The sequence below is a fragment of the Pteropus alecto genome, unplaced genomic scaffold, assembly GCF_000325575.1.
Source record: "Pteropus alecto unplaced genomic scaffold, ASM32557v1 scaffold177, whole genome shotgun sequence".
NCBI classification, from domain to species: domain Eukaryota; kingdom Metazoa; phylum Chordata; class Mammalia; order Chiroptera; family Pteropodidae; genus Pteropus; species Pteropus alecto.
This window is the reverse complement of record NW_006442207.1, coordinates 186,553-205,635: the sequence shown is the minus strand read 5'-3', so window position 1 is coordinate 205,635 and position 19,083 is coordinate 186,553. Positions and strand designations below refer to the sequence as shown.

Below are 19,083 nucleotides of genomic sequence, written 5' to 3'. Positions count from 1 at the left end.
CGAGCCGCCTGCGCCCCCCGCGGGCGGGCACGAGCGAGGCCGCGCGAGCTGTCAGTCATTATCTCCTGACGGAGGGCGCGCTCGCCTCGCCCCTGCCACTCCGCGGGGACAAAGGGCCAGCGACCCTCGTCCTTCGAGATCTGCTCCGCTGCCCAGGAGAGCAGACCCGAGCTGCCAGCAGTCGAGGTCGGGCCGGCTCCCACCAGAAAGTTCGAGCGAGGTACCCTTGGCCTTAAAGGCCTCTTCCACTCTGGGGTGGCCTCTTACACGTCCTTCGCGACAAGTTCTGGGTTCGAATCCCAAAATCCGGCCATAAGCGACCGGGCTCGTTCCGTAGAATGTCCTGCCGGAGCTTCACTCCCTGTTGACATCTATGTTTCTGGTCACCTTTTAAAGGCGGGACTTCATTCTGGTTACCTCATAGGCACCCGATTTAAAGCACCCTTTCTTTGATGTTCGTATTGCAATTGAACTCTATTTGTTAAATGTTAAACTTTAAAAAATTTTGTGGGATTCAATATTGTGCGATAACAGAACGTATTATGGACCATGTTTGGGAGTCAGGAAAGCTGTTATGAGATGCCTAAGTGTACCAAGATCAGTTTGTGTTGGGAAAACTGGTTCACAGTGGTGAATTAAACAGAGCTGTTCCTGCCCTCAGAGCGCTGACAGTCCAGGGGGCAGTTTCCGTTATGAGGGGACTCATAACAGCTCTGTCTGAAGTTATCAGTCTTTTTTCCTAATGACTTTGGAGATCTTTCACTTTAGAAGTGAGTGAATAGAGTTTTTTAAAAAAGAAATAGAACATTTCAGATTTACTTATAATTCTGGTATGTAATCTAGACAGGAATTACATGGTATGAATTGAAAAGTATAAAAGGTCCAAATGAGCTTTTCATATCACAGCGGCTAACCATTTACAGGATGGTTTCCAAGGGCCTGGTGCTTAATGTATTTATCTCCACAACATCCTTATAAAGCAGGTAGTGGTAGCCTCTTTTTCAGGTGAGGAGGCAGGTGTGAAAGGTTGAGTAACTCACATGAGGTCAACAGAGTAGAGCTGGCCCTCAGAACACTTTCTGGCAGGTCCCACCTATCTCTTCGAAGGCCTGCTATTTGATTTGCTAGAGCAGTGAAGGAGAACTTATTAATTTTTCCTAGACTCTGGGTGTATTTTCTTGCCATTACATAGTGTTTCCTCTCTTCAGAATGCAGGAGAAACTACAGCACCCAGATAAGGTTCTTGATCTTGGGACAGAAGTTGTTGCAAAGAGGCTAATTTTGGCTAGTCTCCAGCCATTCTCATCTCTGTTTCCTGATTTGACCATTCACCTGGTTCAACCCCATTCTCCACCCCCAAAGTTTGAGTAAGGCTTCAAGTTTAGCTTGAAGGAAGGTAGGTTGCAAAATCCTCCAGGCTGTCAGAGATGACTTTTTAGATTGACTATTTACAGCTGGATGGAATGTGAGATCTCCAACTCATTGGACAGAACACTTTTCTGTGCCTCGTTAATTAAATATGAAGTGAAGGTTGGGCTTTTTAGTCCTTTTACATAATGAAGATTTTTTAAAACAATGCCCGTTTGTTCAGTGTTTGTTCAGTGTACATCTTGGAGGATAGGAATTGACATCGATGTGTTTCATGAAAAACACTCAGGAAATCTCTAGGTAGTCGTATATTTATTTGGGCATTGAATTGAGGTGTGTATAAATAGGGTGAACTGGTTTGTCTCCATTTCTAGGGCCACTCTCTTCTTTCTCTTAGCCTCTAAGATTGACAGATGAACCAAGCTGGTGGAATTACATGGAACAAGGTACAGCACAGGAGTCCTGAATAGGAGGGGTTTTAAGTGAATTTTTCGTCATTCTTTTTGGTTTGTGTTCAGTTCTTGTACATAGGCTCCCCAGTCCTAATAGTTGCTTTGGGGATAAATTACTTTCCTCAGATGAGGTAAGTCAACTCTTCTAGGATGCTGGCTAGTGTCTTACTTTTCTGTGGAAGGATACTTAAACCTATACTTCTGAGCTGGAGAGTCTCAGATGAGCCTCAGGTGTAAGCCTTTAACCCTTTTCTCATTTACAAAAAAAAAGGGCAGCTCACTGCCAGCATTAATTTAACATCACGCAAAGGAATGCTGCGTTTTCTAGAATTTGATGTTTTCAGCGATCGAGAATTACTATATTTTGTAAGTGGAAATACCACTACTAAAACCAGGAAATAGAATGATGTCATTTGTTTCCAAAGACTATTGATATACTAGAGCGATGCGAAAATAATAAAAAAGTGAGATATTTCGTGGCAAACTTTGGGGATAATGTTAGGACTGTAATCTACGAGTCATCTCGGGGTAAACGCTGCAGACACAAGTGCCACCAGACCTTCGAGTATTCCCCTGGCAAACAGGAAATGGTTTAAGGATTATCCACAAGGTATCCTGGGCCTACATTTTGATTAAGCCATGTGGTTTGAGTTAATGTTTATATATCCAAAGTCCACTTCAGAAGGCAAATTAAAAATTTTTTTTCTGGATAAAATGGCTGTAGTCTTTGCTATTACATTTATCTCACTTCTGAGGAGACAGCAGACCACAGACTGAAGTAGACCAAAAATCTAGAGGAAGGAAGAGGCCATTATGCTTCAGAAGTAACAGCCTGTTTTGATCTTCAGGTATTCTAGTATAGTCAGTTAGTAAAGAATCCCATGCACTTGACTTTGCCAAATAGTTTGTCCTATCTAGTAGTCAGATTCTTTCTAAAGAATGGCTATGAATAATAGTATTTTAATTTTAATTGGGTAAGTGCTTTTCAGATCTTTTTCTACAGAATCATTTAAAAATTCTCTTCATTTTGTTGGACCTTTTCTCTCTGCTTTAATGGCCAGTTTTGCTCTGGTTCCTAATGAAAGCATTTAAAATCTTTCATTGTTCCCTATCAGTTATTCAACCGAATAGATTACTGACCAAGTCCTTTTCTTTCCCAAAGGGCAGTAATATAGGACCTGGTGTCATTGCAGTTTTTGTTTATGGCTATAGAAAAACCTGAAGCCGGATTTTTCATTTTCCTGAAGATATCAGAAGAATCAATATTAATATAAAAGGTTAAAACAACCATTTCCTTAGCCTGGAATATTTGTTACTCTCAGCCACTTTTCCTGCCTCATTTGTGCTGTAAGACCCAGCTCGGATGCTACTTTTACCTTGAGCTCACCCTAGCCCATATTCCTGGGGCAGAATTATTGTCACAATAAGCACATTATTGTGCTTCTGGGTGCTATACACTTAGTACACACTTTGGTTATAGCTCTTACTGTGTCGTGTAATAACAGTTTCTTTCTTTTTCCTCAGGGGACAGTGCAATCCCCAAGGAAAGGACCATACTGCACTCATCTTGATATCTCTGGACTTTAGAGTACTTAGGAGGCAGAAGACATTTTTGGTTGAGTTGAGCTGAGTTAAATTTAAGTCCACGTTTTCTCTTAGTAATATCACTGCCATAAAAATAAGCATGTCGTGTTATGCTTATTACTCATTTTAGGCCCGGTTTTAAATATCTTCTAATTGGGGCGGAAAATCTCTGTCCAGCTGGGTGAGGATCACTTAGCATCACTTTTTTTTTTTTAAATCTTTAGGTATATTCCTTATTTTCTTGTTAAAATTTCAATTTTTCTTCTAGCTAAACAGCTGAGTATTGTTTTTTCTATTTTTTTTTAAATTTATTTTTTAGATGAGGCAATCTTCGGTTGACCTCACAGATTGCAAGGACCTTTCAACCTACAATCCCTTATTTTTTTATTTTTTATACCTACAGCACCTGGTCTTCCTGGGTGGTCTCCCATCCAAGTACTAACCAGGCCCGACCCTGCTTAGCATCCGAGATCAGGATCAGGCTTGTTCAGGGTGGCATGGCTGTAGACATGTTTCCATTTTTTTTTTTTATGGATAGTGAGTAGTCTGTAGCACCGCTTTTCTGCAAGGTAATGACCACCGGAGAAAAAAATGTAGATTGTTTTATTTTCTACCAGGGAAAATGACAAAGCACTATATAAACATTTAATAATCTCTTGAGAGTGGAGTTTTACTGTCTGAGAATAATTTAATTTAAAATTTAAAGACTTAAAATTTAAAGACTTAAAAAAGAATATAATATGATGTTAAGTCTTAGTCTTAAAATTGCTTCTACTAGTCTTTCTGATATGGTGTTATATAATGGACTGCTGCCTATTGCTTCATTCTATTTGGAGACTGACCACGAAAAGATAAGGCATCTGTCATACATATAACATTAATAAGCATGCAAACTATATATAGAGAGATGATACTCTGATGAATACCAGTGAACATTTTTTGGAGGGGATACTAGCTATCAGAATTCACAGAAACATAAAAATATTTCTATTCTTACAGCTATTTTTGATAATGAAATTATTTTTAGTATGTCATATGAAGTTAACTTTTTTGAATGACAAATTATAGTTATGGACTTGAAATCCACATAAAACTTTTTCTCTTTTAGGAACATATTTTATGAAACTATTCAGTGTATTTAGAGTTTTGTCATTTAATACTTTCTTTGAAAAAAAATTTTAAACTTAAAAAATGTTTGTTATATTCACAAATCCCCATGACAAAATAGTACCTTTTAATAGTGCTTTAATTTAAAAATTAATTATTAAGTATATTGTAAAAAATCTTTGTTTTTGTTATTGAATAACATTTTTTCCCTAGTATTTTTAGCTTTCAGTTTTTTAAAATGGTTTACTACTTTTATACCCTGAGCTACTTTTTACCCATATTTCTAACTCTAGTGGTTGAACAGGTGTGTACGTTTATTTTTATAAACTTTTTTATGCATGCAAAATAGAAGAGACTCATCTTTCCAAAGTTCTTTCCTCCCTTTGGCTTTAAAGGAGGAAGAAAGACAGAGTCTAAGGGGGCTGATAAGAATTTTTGGAATCAGGTTTACAGATTGAGGGAAGTTTTGTACATATTTTGTTGTCTGTGTCCTCAACTGAGATTAATAGTAGCTAATTAGAGCTTTCATTTATTGAGCATTTTTCTCAACCAGACACTGTTCTAAGCCCTTTGTATGTACTATTGCATGTCTTCCTCACAATAAACCTCAGGAGGAGGGTTTTATTATTATCTTCATTTTACTGGTAAGGAGACTGAGACACAGAGAATTTGTCCAAGTTCACAGAGTAAGGAAGAGACAGGCTTCTAACCCAGTATGTGACTCCAAAGCCAGATTTTCTTCAATATTGACAAAATGTTTTATAAACCTTTCTGCCTTTTTGACTACAAAGTTGTAGGATTTATATTTTTAAGGATAATATCTGAAATGTTCTTTAGTTATCATAATCGTAATATAGCCTATATAGAGAATAAAATAGCCTCTCAAATGTGAAAGCGCATACGCTGAGGAAGAATCTATATAGAATGAAAAGGTTTTTATTGGGACTACTGGTCGGTTCTTTGACCCTACACCTGCCTTGACCACTTTTTGCAAAATTAGTTTCTCTAGTTACAGGCAGTGCTTTTGTATAATAGATTGATTAGTTGTTTTTCCAGTTACAGTCAGTTTATCAGGTTTCTTTTCTTAAGTCTTTAGAACATCTGCAGTTTGGGAAGGGAATAGATATAGGCTAGATCTTTGTGCAGAAACATTGATATGCACTGGATGAGAACTATATCAGCCGTGATGATAGCAACCTGAAGCCTTTCTCAGTGTGCCTTTGCAAGAGTCCTAGGTCCAATTTCACAGGCAACCTTTCAGAGCATATATAGCAGAGAGGGAATAGTGGAGAAAAGGTCTGGAGGGCAACTACCTTCGAAGAGGGGAGGAACCTTTATAGAATCGCTGCTTTCCAGATGCTGTGCTCTGACCCCGGCATAGCCAGCAGAGGCCAGGACTTGCCAAAGGCTCTTTGGAAGAGAGGTGGTGTCAAGGCCTTTTAGAATAGAGCATGCAAGTGCCAGAAACCAGGGTGCCCTGACAGCTTGGCTGCATTGGTGCTGCTCCAGGGGTCCAGCAGCATGGCTTCTCCTTGTCCTACCTGCCCAGCCTAACTCATCCCAAGCAAGGAGGAGGAGATGTAGATTCATCACCATATCCCCAGCACGTAGCCCATAGCAGGTCATCTGTAAAAATTGTGTTGAATGAATTGAAATAATTCTAGACCTTGGTCAACCTGCTGTACTTTGAGCAGCAAAGAGGTCGTTGGGAGGATTCAATGGAGAATATAAGAACAGAAGGCTAGAACACTGCCTCTCTTGCCAACTGAAAAAAAAAGAAGTGCTAATTTCTTATTGCCATTTTATTCACTAAAGGCAGGACTCTAACTTTTTAAAGTCTGGAGTGCAATAAATTTGTTCTCTTTTTCAATCAAATAAAGGGGACCCAAAGACATTTTTATTTTTCTCAAATTGGCCCTTATGCAAGAAAAAGATTGCTTGTTGCTGATTTTAGTCCTTGTGATTTATGACAAAATGAACTGTTGTTTTCAGATAGATACTAGACTATTGGAAAAATCAAACTAGCTCTGATATTGGTTCAGTGAATTCTGAGAGCCATAGTCTAACCTTGGTGTGGTTTTACGGTGATTTAAATGTGTTAGATCTTTATAAGTTGTATTACGATCTCTGTATCTTTTTGTAAACTGTTCTATTCCTGTTCAAATGTGTTTTAAAATATCACCTTTTAAAATCTAGTCTTGCAAACACAAGTCTAGGAAGTAACGGCACTGACATAGAACCTCTAACAAATAATTACCGTTAGCTGGTCTGTCATAATCATTATGTGTCAACTGACCATAAACGAGCTGAGAAAAACATTTACATTAGAATATGTTTAACTAACTAGAGGAATGATATTTTTTTATTATCAGTAGCTGTTGATATTCAGTTAAGTAAAAATCTATAAAGAGTATTTTAAAAGTGATGATAAACACTGAACATTTAGTATCATAGTACTATCACAGCATGTACTGCTAGCATCTTAATGAAATCCCATGCTCTGTTCTGATGACTCACTTTCTGGTTGCTGTGAGACCCTTAAAGGAACTGCTCTCATTCACAAAAAAAGAGCATCCTCTCCTGCCCACTCTCTTTGGTTAGGCTGGTTGAGTGCAATGCAGATTGATTTTAAGTCAGTGTCCTGTGGTAGTTTTTCTTTTAAGTTACTGCATTTTAATTTCAAGTTCTTTCAAGTTTAACCTTGCATTTCGTTAACTTGACAGTGGGAGATTTCAAAGTCATTCGTTTTCTTTATAAATCTTATTCTTCGACGCAGCTTGTTTACTTCCATTGAACTTCAAATTCCACAGTTTCTGCAATGATCAATATATACAATTCGAAACAATGGTAACATCTAATTGAAATGTTAGGAAATTTTAAACATGCCATAATGCTTTTAATTTTAGTAGTTTGCATGGGTAATACTGATTCTTCACAGTATCATTATGTGATACAATGCTCAGTGCTCTTATGCCATTTATAAACACTCTTTTCCCCTGAGGAACAGCTGTGGCGGGCAGACCAGAGCTCAGCAGTCAAGTTTGCTCATCTCCCTGCTGGGCAGCTGTGCTTCTTCTGGCATTTGTCTCTTCTCTGTTGCATTTGTACCCCTGTGCCCCTTTCAAATACTCCCTCCCTTTTTTCAAAGAAGCAGCCCCACCCCCTCCATTTAACTAATTTAGTATTCTGTTTCTTTCTCCTTCCAATATTAAGTCTGAGTTTCTGCGAAGTCATTTATTCTTTCAACAAACATTTATTAAAGGCCCATCTGCTGGGCGTTGTGCAAAAGCGAAAAAAGATGGATCAAACACTGCCTCTGCCCTAGCCGAGGATGTGGTCCAATGGGGGAGTGACATACACAGGATTCTAGAGGGACAGATACTGTGATAGAGCTAGAAGAGAGTTTTGTAGGAGATTTGAGCTGGGTCTTGAAGTTCGAAGTCTGTTTTTTTCAAGCTGCTGGAAAGCTATATTTCTTTGTAATGAAGAAAACGGGGAGAAAAGTACTCTTTCATTGGATTCTGTGAAGTTTCTTCCAGCTCTAAGTAGTCTGTAATTGTTTCTGTAAGAGTGGAAAGCCCTGGAAGAAACTGGTTCTATGCACTTATGGACTTCTATGGACTTTTTTTTTTTTGTCTTGCAGGAAATAACTCTTTACATGCACAATGCCTTTGTTCTAATTAGATACTAAAAAAGAAAAGTTTCATGAGACTGAATAGTGCTTGACTGGCCAGAACTGAAATAGTACAGGTTCTCCCCCTGCCCCCACCCCGCAGGACACTCCCCCGTGGGCCTTGTCCTTTGATCTAGAAGTAGTTCTTCAATTGAGGCCAATTAAAATGCAAATCCTGGACCTGCCTGATGGTAGGTTTGAAGGTACAGCAGCAGAATAACTATACAAACAATCCTAGATGGAAAAGAGCAAGTTATTTTTGAACAAAGTTTTCAGGAAAAGCTAGGAAATTATTTAAACACCAGCTGCGAGAAAAGTTGCATCTATTTAATGTTCAAAGTACTAATTTTATGCATCTTGGTTTGAGAGCTCTAAAACGAGGAAAGGAAAATGCCAGTTGCTAGTTCACCTATGCTCTGATTTAGCTCTTAAATCCCTATTTCTGAAAGTTATATCAAAGGACAGCTTTTGGGAGAGCAGAAAATGAGAGGTATGTCCCAACACATTGCTATGTCTCTTGGGTGATGCATTATGAATTTATTACTCAAGGATTTATCTAATCCTTTGAACTGGTTATATTTTCAGCCACTTTAGGTCATGTTTGAAGGTTGTGATTTAAGCTGTACTTCCCTTCATTTATTTTAAAACCATGTCTTTTAAACATGTGTCTCCTTTTCTGGTATTCAAAATGTAGTATGAAATCCACACATCTCATAATTTCATACATATCCATCACATTTTCCCAGGACCTAACATTGTCTGACCTTTCATGCAACTTTAATTGTCCTCTTCTTTTTTGAGTTGCATTGGGTCTTTATTGAAATAACAATTAGGACTTTATGCTTCAGATAGAGAATCAACAGTTTTTCGTGTGGCTGTTGTGGAGTTTAAAAACCAATTTCTTATCTCTTTCATGATCATGATCAAAACTCCCTGTCCCCCTTGCTGCATTGTAATTAGATCCCTTTTTTAAAATAGAAAAGTCTAGAAATTCTTAAGATCCTTTTCCTCAATAGTATCTCTCATCTTTTAAGTATTCTTAGGGTTATTTTTTGAAATGTATATCTTTATACTAGCTTAGACCAGCTTTTATGCCAACTCACTATAGTATGAGATCTTTATGCAATTTGTGGTACTTTACTACACGGAAGAGTATAAAGTTGTACATGGCACAGGCATGGTCTTTGAATCAGACTGATAGGATAACACTAAGCTGCTTATACAGGTTCCACCCACTAACCAGCAATCACTTACATCAATACAGAGGTCTCCCCTCACCTGAGATTTTGTTTTCCAGTTTCAGTTATCTGCAGTCAAATGGAAAATTCCAGAAATAAACAATTCCTAGGTTTTAAACTGCATGCCATTGAGTAGCATGATGAACGCTCATGCTGTCCCGCCTAGTCCCTCTCGGGAGTGGATTGTCCTCTGTCCAGTGTCTCCACAGTGTATACGCTCCCCGCCCGTTAGTCTCTAACTAGCCCTCTTGGTTATCAGATCAACTGTGTTGGTATGACGGTGGTTATGTTTAGATAACCCTTATTTTACTTAATAATGGCCACAAAGCACGGGAGTAGTGATCCTGGGAATTCAGATATGCTAAAGAAGCTGTAAGTAGCTTGCTTTAAGGGAAAAAGGTAAAAGTTCACCTAATAAGAAAAAAATTCATATGCTGAGGTTGCTGAGATCTGTGGTAAGAACACATCTTCTGTGTATAAATTGCCTAATTTATAAATTAAACTTTATCATAAGTATGTATGTGTAAGAAAAATATAGTAAATATAGGGTTCAATACTATCTGTGGTTTCAGGCATCCACTGGGGGGTCTTCCAACCTTCCCGCCCCCCACCCCGCCTCGCAGGTAAGGGGAGACTACTGTAATTTTCAACCTGGCTGTACATTAGAATCATCTGGAGGAGCTTTACAAAAGACCTGTGTCAGAGCCCCACCCTAAGCATCCGAGTCAGACTGTCTGCAGGGAGGGCCGGGCATCAGGATTTTATATGGCTACGGGATGATGATGGTGAGCAGCCAGGGTGAGCAACCACGGAGCTGGAGTTCACACTGGGGCATCACCAGCTGCTAGAACTTCTTAGCTGGATTAGCTCTTCAGCTTGCCAAATGCTCAAAAATCATCATTAGATAGTTCAAAGAAACGTGTATCAAATTTTTGCATTTGAACAATCAAATTGTTCCTTCACCTGTTTTCCTGGCCTGATCCTGAGAACTGAAGCATAGATGAGCTAACAATTGGAACTTTTCGGTTCTTCTTTTTAGAACACTTTTCCTCATGTTTAACTGGTGATTGTCTTTTCAGACCTTTGTTCTTAGCAGGAAATGAAACTTAGGTCTGATGATTTCTGCATACCCTGGCACCTTTTTTTTTTTCTTTTGAGACAACTGAAACTGCCCATAAACTTCAGCAGCCGTGTAAAACGCAGGCTTGTTCTTGGCCTGAGGGAGTGCCCGTCACTCTGGGCTGTTGCAGTGAGTGACTCATGCTCTCTCCAGGCACATGTACTTAATCACTTGTTTTCTGTGTACCAGGAAGAGGAGGGCGTATGAAAATAGAAGCCATGTACTGCCAAATGGATCTGAAATAAGGGGGGAAATGTTGACCTAATGGGTCAGACAATTGAACTTATAACAAAATACTTATGTCTTTTGGTGTATATTTAATTATTTCACTGGTTAAAATTTGGCATTTCTTAAATGCTATACTTTTGTAATTTGTAAGCAACTCTACTCTTTACTAGATAACATTGGTAGTCCTAAATTTTAAAACTTCTATGCACATTTCAAATGTTTCTCTTTCGAATTTTCTGCCACATTGGATTAAACTTTTTGAAAGGAAGATTAGAAAGCAATAAATTGTTGGAGCAGATTGATTACATGGCTGTTCTTTGCAGAAGGGTGGTATAAGCCCATGGGCCTTTTTCTTTGCCATCCCAATGTCCTCTGCCTCCAGAGTAGCCATTAATATTGGTGACAGTGTCCATTACTGAGTATAGTTGTTGCATGCACTTAGACCGATACTATCTATACATGTCCTCTATACACACAGGTTCTGCTAATGCCAACTTGTTTTCTTTCCTTAGTAAAAAGTCACAGATTAAAAACTACACTCCCGTCCCCCACATCCCCTTCTCTCCCACCCCCACACATATTTTGAAGCGTCTACTGTGTGCCAGGCAACAGAGTCATAGCAGTTCAAAAAGACCCACTGAGCTGCTCATCTCGTGTCAGTTACATCGCCTGCTTCAGGCCTTCCTCTGTCGTCTTGTGTCTCTCGTCTCTGTGTTGGTGTGAGAAACCATGGGTACCAACTAGACATTTTAAGGTAGTTTCCCCAAACGTTTAGGTAAGTCTTTCATTGTGAGAAATCACATGTTTTTCATTTATTATATTTATTGAAAAATAAGTGTTTTTATTAAAAGTGCTCATATAGCAAAGACTGGTGTTTTGGGGCTTCCTTTAAAAACAATAACAACTTAAGATGTTAGTCTTATTAAAAGTTAATGGAAATAAGTGGTAGGAGGAATCCATTTTCTGATTCGTTCTTTCACGCTTGCTTTTACTCATTTACTCATTCATTTGGTTCACTTACTATTGAATGAGTACCTGCTATGCATCAAACACTGTGCTAGGCCACAGGTATACAGTGGTAAACAAAATAGGAATAGAATTAAATAAATTGATGGAGGGGTTGAGACTTAATAGTCTTTTAACTGGTTAGTTGAAACTTTACATTTATTATAATTAATATATTAGAAGTTATTTCTACCTTTTATTCATGTTTTCCATTTACTGTGTTTTTTCTTTTTTTCCTACCACCTTTTTCTGTCTTCCATTGGAATTTTTGTCAGGTGTCTGTTGATGATGAAAAGTTACACATTTTATTTATATTCTTCTATGGTTTCTCAAGATTCAGGACCCAGTATTTATTCTCACACATATTACTAAAATTTAACAATATTCATGTCTTTTTCCCAAGCATAATTTTACTTCCCTTTAGACTCTGTCTCTTCTAGATGGGCCTTCTCTCCCATGTGGCGGGGAGGGGAGGAGGCTGGCAGTCATGCTTGACTTGCCATGTGGACTTGCACTGGGTTGCTGGGGCTGAGACTGGATGCCGAGTTTTGAGCTGCATTGAGCTGTAGATCTGTTTCATATTATGAAAAAGAAAATTCTGGGGGCATATCTATGCTCTGAGATTTTCATAAAACATTTATTACCCTGAGAAGGCTTTCAAGAATTACACCCTTACCATAATACTTAATAAGTAAAAAAATCTCGAAGTTGGTTTTTTTTCTTCTTTATACTTTCCTTTTTTTTAAAGCCACATGTATACTCTTGAAATAAAAATCTGTGGAGAGATTTATTGAGCGGTAGGAACCTGGAATTTTAAATACATATACATTTCCCGCTTGAGCTAAAAGTTATTGAACATTTATGTACCAGACATTGTGCTGGATACTTTTATATAATTCTCTCAATCCTCATAAAACCCCTTATAAAAATAAGTTACATAGAATTCCCATTTACAAAAGATGAATTGGAAGCTGAGAGGGGTTCAGAGCCTGTAGTAGAGCTGGGACTCTTCACCAGGGACACGAAACACAAGCTGTGCCCACATCACGCCTGCACCTCTAGACTCTGTCCAGGCTTCCAGTTCCACAGTCAGCTCCAGGCTGCCCCTGTACACACCCTCGTCTGGATCTCTGCCCCCTCGTGTCCGTCCCCACACACTCGCCCTCATGTTCAGTCTCAAATGCAGATCTGCCCTGTCTGGAGGAAACTGCTCCTGACTTCACTCTCCGTCATCTTCTCGAGTTGTTGGTCCCCGTGTAGTTCTTCAGCCTCGTTCTGAGCTCCCTGCCTTCTACTTTAGGGCCCACGGAACCAAACAGTCTAGAGTCCTGCTTACATTCAATAAATACTTGAGGGTCTGTTATGTGTTAAGCAGCCTGCTAGATACAGAGCTGACAAGAGCTTTTTTAGTGATCCAGATGGGGATGGCCTTGGCTCTGGGCAAAGATAGTGACAGGAATGGAGAGAGTGAAGCATTCATCAGATATTGAGGAGATAGAATCAGTAGGACTTGTGAGGAAGAAAAGCATTTTGGGTGTCTCCCAGGTTCTGGCTTGTGCTGCTAGAATGATGGCGGTGAGCTGAAAGCCCCCCCGCAAAACTGAAATGAATATCATGCCCGAGAACATTTGGTAGGGAAACTCATGGCGTTGGAGATATGTTAGAAAAATCCCTGGGCTGACAGTGGGAAATGGCGTTTTGATTTTGACAAGCTGTGTAGTAGTAGACAGTCACTTTGTCAGCCCTGCTGCCTTTATCTGAAATAGACTAGATGACTTTAACTTTGCCACTCTAAATAGTCAACCCTTCTAACGTAATTCACTGTAAATTATCTGATTTCACCAGTGCCTTTGCATTCTGTGTCATACTTTGTTCCTGTAGCATTTCGGAGCCTGCTGTGTGTCATGCCCTGGGGACCAGCTCTTAATGAGCTTCCTGTTCTTGATGAGCTTCCTGCTCAGTCAAGGAGACAGGCAAGTCAATAATTAGGTACATTATACTAAAATAAGGTGTCATGATGGATATATGAGCAGGGTTGGGAGGGAGGGGTCACAAAAGACGTCCTGATCAGTTCTCCTGGGTGGGTGGAGTGGGGAATGTGTCAGGGAACTCCAGTGACCCTTGTTCTGAGTCTGGAATGAAGAGCAGGCAGAAGTGGGTGGGGAGCAGCATTCCATGCCCAGTCTGTGTACATTTCTGGGTGATTGGAGGAAGACCAGGATGCTTGGGGTGGGCAGGTGGGAGGCAGGAGGAGGGTGGACGGGACGAGCCCACGCAGGGCCTTACAAGCCTTTCCAAGGAATTTGGACTTGTTTCTAAAGTTCTGGGGTGAAGTGATACGATTGGATTCGCAGTTCATATTTATCCTTCTTTTGCCTAATGTATTTCCAATACTAATGTTAGACAAGTTAGACTTTAGGACAAAGAGCATTATTTGAAATAAAGGCAGTCATTACATCCTGATAAACAGAGCAGTTCACAAGGAAGAACATAATAATCCAGAATCCGTATATACCTGACAACATAGTCTCAAAAAATATATAGCAAAAATTAAGGAAAAATGGAAAAAATACAAAGTGTGAGATTGAAAAAAAAAAAAAAGCCCTCTCTCAATAACTATTAGATTAAGCAGTCAAAAAATTAGCATAGACATAGGGGAGTTGAACAAAATAATCAATAAAGTTGATATAATGAGCCCTAGCCCCAAAGTTTAAGTGTGTTCAAATGTTTGAGATCTTAGTAAGAAATATTTTTAAAATCATGAGCTGGTGAACACACATACATATTTATATACCAGAAACAGAAATTTCATGAAATGTTCTCCTCTCACGGTGCAACTGTTCTGTTTTCTGTTATATTCTGTTTCATTGCTGTTAATGCTGATCTCATTATACAAAATTGATTTCTTGACCTACTAATGGATTGATACCCCTTTTCTTGAAAACACTAAGTTAAAACTATACGTGCTTTTCAAGCACACATAGAACATTTACAGATTGACTTGCTGGACCCCCTTCATGCCAAGCCTCTGCTGCCCCTCTCTACCTCTGTCCTTCCCCCTGCTAAAGCAAAGATGACTTGGACTCCTGTTTTTACTGAGTCAGGGCCATCCAATACATTCATCTGCTTCTCCATTTCTATTTTTAGCCTTTTATCTTTGCTTTCAGACATAGAAAAAAGTAGTATCCTTCCTTTTCAAGGTTAACTTTTATACCTGTGCTTTTAATATCATCTTCTGTTTTCCGCCTTTAAAATCTCTCCTTCTTACATCTAGACATTTCTCCTTCATTCCACCATGAACTCAATCTTAACGGGTTTAACTCGTTCTCTCTCTGGACCTCAGATTATCGGTAACTTTATTTTTGTCTTTAGACCACAAAACGTGGTCATCTTTTCTAGTTTTATAAAGCTAAATTTTTATTTTGTTGAATGGCTGGTGTGTTTACATGGTTCAAAATGCCAAAGATGCAAAAGGATATGGAGTTAGGAGGTTCGCTCCCAGCTTTCCTCCCAGGGCCGTGTACCCTGTCCTTTCGGTCTCGCTCCCTCTTACTCTTCTCGTCCATGTCCTCATCTTCTCCCCGCTCAGGAGAGAACAGATGTCTCAATGTCATCTTCGATTTATTCTCTTCCTGTCCTTCATACAGCCTCCTCTGAGATGTTTTATGTTAACCTCCTTTGCATTTTCACCTACTCTTCACCGCTAGGGTAGCTCTGTGTCTTTTCAAGCCAAGACTTACAATAACCTTCTAGCTCAGAGGTCCCCAATCCCCAGGCTGTGGACCGGTACTGGTCCGTGGCCTGTTAGGAACCAGGATGCACAGCAGGAAGTGAGCTGTAGGTGAGCAAGCAAAGCTTCATCTGTATTTGCAGCCGCTCCCCAGCGCTAGCATCACCGCCTCAGCTCTACCTCAGGTCATCAGGCGTTAGATTCTCATAGGAGCACCTGTCCCTGGTGCCAGAAAGGTTGAGGACCACTGCTCTCTCTCAGCCTCCACCCCCTTTCAATGCTGTCGGCTAACTGCTGGCTACAATCTTGTTTTACTTATATTATCTGCCTGCCCTGGTCTCCAGGAAACGCAGGCTCATTAGTCTTTTATTCAAGCCTCTCCACAATTGGCCTCAGATTACTTTTTCCAGTCTTATCAGTTCACATCTCCACCATACCCATTGGTTTCCTGTTCTAGACTGTTTGCTCCTTTATATCTTTTTAGTCTGGTTCCTGGCAGGTACCTGATAAGTGTTTTCCCAATGAAGGGGACACGTTCTGAAACAAAACTTGCATTTTCTTTCCTCTGTATTTTTCTTGCTTTCCTTATGCTTGAAGTTCCACTTCTTCTGTACCATGGTTCTGGACTGCTTTAGTTCTAACTTTTCTTCCTCCTCTATATCCCTAGAGCCCATTTGGTACTCAAGGGCTCTATATATAACTGTAGTCTGTTTATCTGAGCTCCGAGTGCAGGGTAATGGGTGGCTGGAGCTTTTTCCTTAGCCAGGGGCATTTGTGTTGGAAGATGTCACTTGGTCTGCCCGATACAGGGATTCTGGCTCACAATTTGAAAAGAAATCAGTATTTTTAGTCTGTATACCAACATGAATTCCAGTAGAGTTAGATTTTTTAAAATTAACAGGTAAAAGTAATAAATATTTAATCTATACTGGGGAAGGAACAACTTTCAAGCATTAAAGATAATGAAAAGATGATAGATTAAAAACTGAAAATATTTGCAAACATGTCAAAGTGGATGTCATTACAAAAAACTCAATAAGGAATATAAATAAAAAATTGTTAGAGGATATGAACGAGAAAATCATAGTGGAAGAAACATAAACTGTCCATTTTGTAATGTTTCACCTACCAGCAATGACAAGAAAATAAACATGTTAGGCAACGGATACCATCAAATCAGCAAAATTACAAAAGATATTCTAAATAATAGTAAGAGTATTTTAAAACAAGCATTTTTATATGTTTCTGGCATGAATCTAACTTGGTATGTAACCTTTTTAGAAAGCAATTTGATTTGAAAGCTTTAAATTTTTGTGTTTTTACCTACTAATTTCATTCCTAGGAATCTGTCCTGAACCTATTGATTATAGAGGCAAATAGAATATTTGCATACCACTCATCATTTATCACAAAATTTTTTATAATAGAGAAAAGCTGGAAATCACTTAAATGTCCAAGAGTGAGGAAGTGCTTCCTTAAGTGAAAAATTATGCAGGCATTGAAATTATAATTTTGAAGGAGATTTTAAAGACGTGAGACAATACTCATGAAATGTCATAAGAAAAAATTAGTACGTAGTACTGTATTCACAGTATTGCAGTTAGACGTACACACAAACGTATGACTTGAAGTGCAGCAAAATAATAAATTATCTCTGGGTGGTGGGATAGGAGTGATAAAATATTTTTTCTAACTTTATGCAGTATCACTTTTATAATAAGAATGCATGTTATTTAAAATGTAAATATTGTCTTATTGATTAGATCCACAAATAGGTTCTGAGGGAGGCAAGATGGTCAAGAGCTTAGGCCATGAGTTATACAGATTGGGCTTTGAAGTACAGCTCTGCCCTTGACCCGTTGTGTAATGTGGTCAGGTGACTTTTCTAAGGTTCCATTTCCTCATCTGTAAAATGGGACTCCTAATCCCTAACTCACAGAGTTGTTGGGATTAGAAGTGATAATGTATATAACAACCTTTAAAAAATTAATTCCTTATTTTACTTTAATTCTTGAATAAAAACAGAGAAGTCAACTTTTTTGCTTCCCATCGAATATGTCATTAACAAGATGTTCAAGATACAGTAGTCAAAACTCAAAAGAATTTGGAGACTAAACTAAGCATGTAGTTATCCCTGACCGATTATAAATTTCACTAAAATAAAATTTAAATGGTAATTAGTAAAATGTAATTTTAATCTTCTGCCAAGAGGAGTATCGTTTTCATTCTTGCTAATCTTTTCCAGCAATTGAACTACCACTAATGTTACATTTATTTCCGTGTATATAATGGCCTTTTGCAACCTGGGCTCCACGAGAATTAAGCTCTATTATCCTCAGGCAGTCATCGTGTGCAATGAATTAGCTTCTGTCCTGTGCATCTAGAATGGCACCAGTTATTTGCCATTTTGGGGAGAATTGAGAAAAGTCACCCAAATCATTGTTTTGTTGCTGAGATGAGGACCCCTGATTGGGATGCCTGGCACACAGTAGGCACTCAATAAATGGAAGCAGTTCCTATTGTTTTTGCTCTCGAAGTCACATAAGAGAGCGCTGGCCTTTGGGATTTCTTTGCTTGGTGTAAGCTTCTTTGGGAAAGTGTGTTTTCCAGACTGTGATCCAGTAAGTGGCCATCTCTATGGTGGCGTCTCAGGCCTTGCCTTCGGATCTGAGACTGGCTACGGACTGCGGACAACTCCTTTCTTTGCTGTCTTGTGATGTATCAGCCTCTTTCCTCCACTGCAGGGCGCCAGAGTACTGCTTCCCATCTGAGCAGTTTCAGAATGTCAGTTCTTTGCCATAACTGTCCTTATATCAGGCCTTGGGTTTAATGCTTTTTCAAAAATTGTTTGATAGTAATGTATTCAGTTCTGGGTGTTCGTAACTGTGCTTTCGGGATGTTTGTCATTTTTTAATATACTGCAAAGATACAGTTTTAATATGTTTTCTGATGAATATTCTCTCATGACTGTTTCTTATTTTTTTTTAAGCTACCGATCTACTTCTTGCCTGGAATCCCATCTGTTTGGGGTTAGTCGAAGGTGTTATTGGAAAAATTCAGCTTCATACAGGTATGTTTCTGTAAACAACTTAAACTAGTTAAATTTAATATGGCATTCTATGACGTTTTCTTCTTTGATGATAAATGTGGATTCTGTTATGGCTTCGATTCCTTTGCCTTTATTTTGGGTCTGCCCAAAGTGGGTGTATTTCTATATAAGTTCCATGAAATAAAGTTTTAGAGAAATGGAGGCGTAATATTGCAATCTTTTCTTCATCTTAAAAAAAACATCCAATTTATCAAATGCCTACTATGTGTCAGGAATTGTGCTAGTTGGTAAACACTATAGTAAGCAAAAACTGACCCAATTCCCACCCTCATGAACTTAGAGTTTAAGAGAGAACACAGACACCAGTGAGTAAACACTGAAATCAGTGTATAATTACTTGATAATTGTGGTAGGCGCTCTGATGGAAAGATAAACCAACTGCACTGATTTCAAGGGAGATGATAATAGGAATAAGGCTGAGAGGCAGGCAGGTGGCAGACCATGACTGCTAGCTTTGGGTCAGCTGTCC

General features: G+C 39.0%; 1 pseudogene; it reads right to left on the bottom strand.

Moving 5' to 3' along the window:
• Positions 1–3,798: 3,798 nt before the first annotated feature.
• Positions 3,799–3,913, bottom strand: LOC112470138 (annotated as a pseudogene).
• Positions 3,914–19,083: the final 15,170 nt, after the last annotated feature.